Below are 6,382 nucleotides of genomic sequence, written 5' to 3' on the forward strand. Positions count from 1 at the left end.
AGTGAATAAGGGTTCCAGTTTCTCCACAACCTCGCTAGCATTTGTTGTTTGCTGCTCTGTTGAATTTTTCTACTCTTATTGGGGTGAGATGATATCTCATGGTTGTTTTGATTTGCATCTCTCTTAGAGCTAGAAATTTTGTACATTTCTTCATGTGTTTGTTCACCATCTGAATGCCTTCTTTGGTGAAGTGTCTGTTCTTATCCTGTGCCCATTTTTAATTGAATTGTTTACCTTTATTTTGTTGTGGCATCATGTATAGGTTTTGAATGAAAACAATTAAGTGTTCTGAGATTTCCATTCTTCTCAATGCTAGGCATAATCTGTTATGATTTACACAGTTAATGCCTTTTTTTTATTTTATTATTTTTGTGTGAGTGTACTGTCAAATCAGATCTGACAGGTACAGGAGGATATTGTCCCTCCTTCCCCGGCAAAGCATCTGGTGGATTCGAACCGTGCGCCTCTGGGATTGTAGTTGCAGCTCCTTGCCACTGGTCCACCAGAGCTCCCCAGTCAATGCCTTTTTATAATCAATAAAACATCTTTCTGGTATTCTCTGCTTTTGGCCAGGATCCACCTGCCATCAATGGTTATATTCCTTGTGCGATAGCCTCTTCTGAATATAGTTTGAATTCTGGGTAGTTTCCTGCTGTTTTTTAAATAATCTTCAACAAGATTTTATTTGCATGTCATACTAACGATATTGATTGATACTTTCAAGATTCTGTTGGATCATTTTTGGGGGATGTGAACAAATATAGGTCTCTGCCAGTCAGTTGGCCAGATAGCTGTCTTCCATATTCGCAGAGAAAGTGGTAAGCATGTCCAGGATTGCATGTATTCCTGAAATACCTCATTCGTCTATCAGTTTCTCGTACTATGGTGGCTAGTATATTGTTGCGATGGTGGAATCTATGCCACCAGTATTACAAATATCAACAGGATGGATCACCCATGGTGGACAATTTCAGTGGAGTTTCCAGGGGAGGACAGACCAAGAAGTAAGACTGGCCTTCCACATCTGAAATAACAGGCCTTCAAAAACTCTATTGATACACTGCAATCGCAGAGGTATTTGGTTCAAATCCACCAGATGCTCTGCTGGAGAAGGAGGGGCAAGTTCCTCTTGTACCACTCAGATCCGATTTGATGGTACACACAAAAAATAATAAATTAAAAAAAAATTAAAACAAAACAAAACAAAACCCCTCTATTGATAACGTAAGAACATTTTTTTATACCATGCTGGAAGATGAGTCCCTCGGATTGGAAGGCTCTCAAAAGACAGCTGAGTGTGTCAACAAATGAATGGATAGAAAAATTATGGTACATTCACACAGCGAAATATTACACAGCACTGAAAAAACAATGAACTTGTAAAACATTACACAAAATGGGGGAACCTGGAAGACATTATGTTGAGTGAAATATCTCACTCACAAAAGGACAAATACTGCATAACACCACTGTTATAAAATAGGACAGACATGGAGGGGTTGGGGAAAGAATGGGAAAAGAATGGACAGATAATAAATACTGTATTAAAACATATGAGAGGGAAGAACAGTAGAAAAGGAATAATGATTCGGCATTGACAATAATCTGAAACAAGGGGTGCATTGGAGGGAGGGCTGGGGGACAGAGATAAAAAGGAGGGAAAAATGCACAACAATGAATTTTTTAAAGTATTCGGTGTATATATATGATGAGGGAAAGAACAGATTAGAAGTGATATATGATTGAGTATTATGGTTAGCACAGGAATCCAGAATTAAGGTTGCATAGAGAAGTGTACTCAGGGTGGGGAGTGGGGGAGCAAGAGATGGGGGAATTGTATATTAATGAAGGAATTTTTTTTTCTTTTTCTCTTGGAGAGGGAAGCGAGCTGGTGGGGAGGGGTGGGCAGGGAGAAAAGTGCGGCAATGAATGAATGGAAATCCAAAACCTCTGTAAATGTCTATTAAAATTAATAAGGATAATAAAAAAATTACTAGAAAAGAGCTGCCTCCTCAAAGCAGAGTCTATCTTAATGATACAAGTAGAGTAAGACTCTTATCCAATGAAGGACCCTCATTTACTGATATGGTAAGACTCAAAATAAGAAACAACTGCAAACATCTAATAATTGGGACATGAAATGTATAATGCATGAATCTAGGAAAATCTGAAACTGTGAAAAATGAAATTGACACATGTTCCATCACCTTAGCCCCGAGTTTTTTCTCTTTAGCTCCTGGTCACCACTAATAAATTTCACTCTCTCAAAATTGCCTTTTGGACTTTTTTTTTTTACATACAGTCATACAGTGTTTTCCTTTTTCTTGATGAGCTTATTTTGTGTTGCATAATGTCTTCAAGTTCATCCTACATATTAAGAGTTCATTTCACCTACTGACTGAATAGTTTTACATTGTACGTATGCACCAATTTTGTTGACTATTCACTTGTTAATAGGCATTTAGGTGGTTTCCACCTTCTAACTATTGTGAATAGTGCTGAAATAAACACTGATAGATAAGTCTCTGCTTTTAAGTCTTTTGAGTATGTACCTAGGAATGGAATTTTGAGATTCTATAGTACTTCTATTTCTAACTTCCCCCTCCTTTTCTTTTTAAAAATTGGTTTCTATGAAAGTCTGCAGAACAAATTGGTTTTCCATTGAGCCATGCATCTGCTTTTTGTTTTAGGACATTAATTATAATATCTACAATGTAACCACACTCTTCCCCTTTTTGTCCTGCAAGTCTCATTTCTGTTAATCTTCTTTCCCCTCCCGCCTTCTGAATTTCATCCCTGGGCAAATGCTGCCCTTTTGATCTTGTGTGGTTGATTATAATGAATGAATACCTTTCTACTGTGATTGTTCACTATGTTTATTATTTGGCTGAAAATGTTGAGTTCTATTCCAAGCTCAAAGTGTGTCTAAGGGTCATAGTCTTGCAGGTTCTGCCAGTCTCTATCAGATCAGTAAGCCTGGCCATTTTTATGGTTTTTAGTCCATATTTTTCAGCTACTCTGTCCAGGATCTTCTGCTGCAATCTCCTTTAGCTCAGTCAGCAGTGGTGGCCATGTACATTTAGCTCTTCTGGTCTCTTCTGTTTTCATTTGTTTTGAAGACTCACCACACTGTAGTTTCTACAATATCTATACAATTTTGCATTCTGTCCACAATGTGTAAGGGTTCCTATAAGCCACCATTTATTTCGTTTTTAAATCTTAGCCATCCTAGAGGAAGTGTAATGATAGCCCATTGTGGTTTTGACTTGTATCTTGCTCATGGCTAATGATACTGAACATCATGTATTTGATGCCATTTGAATATCTTTAAAAAAACCCAAAACCCCAAAGACCAAACTCTGGCCAATTTTATTCAAGAAAAATATTATATAATTTCTTTTCACCAGTCTGTTCTGGCATGCTTCTAATGATATCAGAACCACCTGGATCTAAGACAGCGAATGCGCATACTCGGTAGTATTTTCTGCATTTCTGGCCAGTTCAACATTATTGCTACTGTATGATGGACACCAGTTTGAGCCAGCGTGGTGTAGTACTCGATTTTAGATTTCCTCAAGGCTAGGCAACTGGCGAGGATGACCAGCTTGACTTTTCCTTGCCTGATCATCTTCAGAGTCTGCTTGTACCTCAGCACTTAGTTTCCACTTTTCATAACAAGTTGGAGCCTAGAGTTGACCAACTCCAGGGACTTTTTTGCGGCTACCATCTTTTCTCCGGCCCTCCACCATCAGCTGCTGACAAAATGGGCACTATTTGAACATCTTTAGTGAAATGCCTTTGCCCATCCTATGATTGTGTTGTGTATAACAAAGATCTTGACCTCTCAACTAGGAAGCATTTCCCAAGTGTTTCCTTCCACTGTAGGACAGTGTCTCATGCAGCTGACTGTTGAGGTTGAGTTGAAGCTACATTCTACCCTTAGGATGTGGACGGTCTGGCATGGGTAATCTCTTGTGTCCTCCAGTTCTGTGATATATATCCTTATCTTTAGGTATAGATAGACGCATCATGAGTGAGACAGTGAGGACTGGGAATATTTTAGGTAAATATAATCAGAAAAAATCAAACCATCATCTAGATGTGGGGTATGTTGGGAAGATGACAGGAGAAGAGAACCTTTAATTGTACCTTAGAAGGAGATGATGAGAGAATAAATTTTAGAATGAAGGTCAGGGAGGAGAGAAAGGGATGTGTGTTGAGGGCAATCCAGTTCATGAATAGCAGTTTGTTGGTGTCCTGGCAGAAGCAAAAGAGAAAGTTCACGTCTGCAGCTATGAGATGACAGTGAGGGAGCCATCATGCTTTAAAGCAACTCTTCCCAATCATTCCTACTTGGCAGGTGATGTAATCAAGGCTCACACAGCAAAGGGCTCTCCAGTCTACCAACAGCAGGTGAAAATCCCAAGAAACAGGGAGAGCTCACAGGATAGGAAGCTGGAAAGGAAGGATACTTGGCCTAGTACGGATTGGGTCTTGGGCCAGTGCACTGCAAGTGGAAGGAAGGAAGCAGAAGCCAAACTAATGCCAATAAAGTACTCAGTAGGAGGGAACTGTGAGAATAACAATGTGGCCAAAATGTGAGAGATACGAAGATGTCAAGATGGAGTGTGGTCGCTGTTGTTAAGGTGCTTGTTGTTGTTGTTATGTGCCGTCGAGTCGTTTGTGACTCATAGCGACCCTATGTACAACAGCCCTAAACCCTGCTCTATCCTGTGCCAATTGCATTGCCTCTGACACACCCATCCTGACTACAACTGATAGCCATCCTATAATCCTAGAGAGAATCATTTGAGCAGGGAGGTGGAGGAAGAAGCCAGACTTCAAGATTAAAGCAAGCAGGGCAGTACTGGGTGTGTGATGGAGAGGCAGACAGTGTGGACCCTCTCAGGTGTTTCCTGGTAACAAGAGGGAGATGGAGTGGGTTTGTGGGAGTGGATTACAAGGGTAGAGCTGCAGGAAGAGTTATTGACTTGTTTTCATACAGAGAACACCTGAGCACATCTGTGGGTGGGAGAAAAGGAACCAGGGGAGGCAGGAGAGAGGTTAGAGATGAGTACTGTGAGGGAGGGCTGTGCTGGAGGCCAGCGAATTCACAGAACTCCTTTCTAGAGGTGGTAGAAGAGAAGCAAATACTGATTAGCCTTGGTGGGAGGTGGGACATGTTACTTCGTGACAAGAGGGAGAGATGAAAGGTGGTGTGGGGGTGTGGACAGAGGGTTTGTCAGATACTGGGAGAATGAGGCCAGGATGGGGGTGGCCAGATAACTGTTTCTCTAAATCTAATTTACCAAGAATTAAAAGCAACCGCTGCAGAGGGGAAGAGGGCTGAGCTGGAGTCACGAGAAGTGTGGGAGAGCTGAGGACACCCAAGGTGGTGGCTGCAGCCTGGGAACCAATGACAGATGGAGTAGCTTGTCCAGCTGAGGCTAGTCAACACCAGGCTATGATTGGCCCAAAGGACAAAAACAGTGGCACTCACTTTCTAGCCATTTCTGGGGTGGAGGGAAGGGCCGCAGGGCTGGTTCTGGGTGGGGAGCTGGCAGAAAGAATAACCAGTTACTCTCCTTCCCACTGGTGTACTCCCCTCACAGCCCCGCCACCCTGTGCCACCCAGATAAAACTGCACAAGCCATAGGCTTTGTCTTTTAATAAAAAATAAAAGTGTCTGTGACAAGCAGTTTTCTGTATCTCAAAACCAAGGAGAGAGGTCAAGGGGGCAGCCAGTGTGGAGGACCAGATGAGGTTTAGATTACCCCTGCCATTTAAGCCAGGTGGATGGGATGAAACTGCTCAAATGAGGCAGGAAGGAGGGTGGTGAGACTCCAGGAACAGGGGTCAGCAATGCGTGACTGGTCAGGGGAGCAGCCAGGGGACACTCCTCAACAAGCTAAAGAGGCCCCTGAGAGCGGGGAACGTTGGTGTCCAAGGTGATAGCTGCTTTTAGGTTGGCGCTTATGGTGGAGACGGTTGGTGCTTATCACCACAGGTTCCTGGAAGTCAGGAATTTTAGGGCCTCCGGGAACATACACTTCTGGAGAGTCCCTGGAATGCTGAGTACTGAAGGAGTCTCTCGAAGTCCTCCTGTCATAACCCGGATGCAGGTCTGGGGCAGCCCTGGCTCCAATCACGGAGCCTTTGCCCCATGTGCTTGGTAGAGGGAGCCACAGAGGGTCTCGCCCTGTGGCGGCCTCCCTGGTGCCATCAGGAGTGCAGAGTGGCAAGAGCAGCTCTTCTCATGAGAGGGAGAGGAAGGTGGCTTTTGTGCTACTCCCACCCTGATGAGGGCTGCTGCTCCAGGCCCCCAGGCAGCACAGCCAGGGTCCCTGCCCTACCGAACAGCCCCCGCTTGTGTCTACAGAGT

General features: G+C 43.1%; 1 pseudogene; it reads right to left on the reverse strand.

Annotated features, from left to right (window-relative positions):
* Positions 1-3,369: 3,369 nt before the first annotated feature.
* Positions 3,370-3,727, reverse strand: LOC102855828 (annotated as a pseudogene).
* Positions 3,728-6,382: the final 2,655 nt, after the last annotated feature.

The sequence above is a fragment of the Elephantulus edwardii genome, unplaced genomic scaffold (genome assembly GCF_000299155.1).
Source record: "Elephantulus edwardii isolate Elephantulus edwardi_28Jun2011 unplaced genomic scaffold, EleEdw1.0 scaffold00176, whole genome shotgun sequence".
NCBI classification, from domain to species: Eukaryota; Metazoa; Chordata; class Mammalia; order Macroscelidea; family Macroscelididae; genus Elephantulus; species Elephantulus edwardii.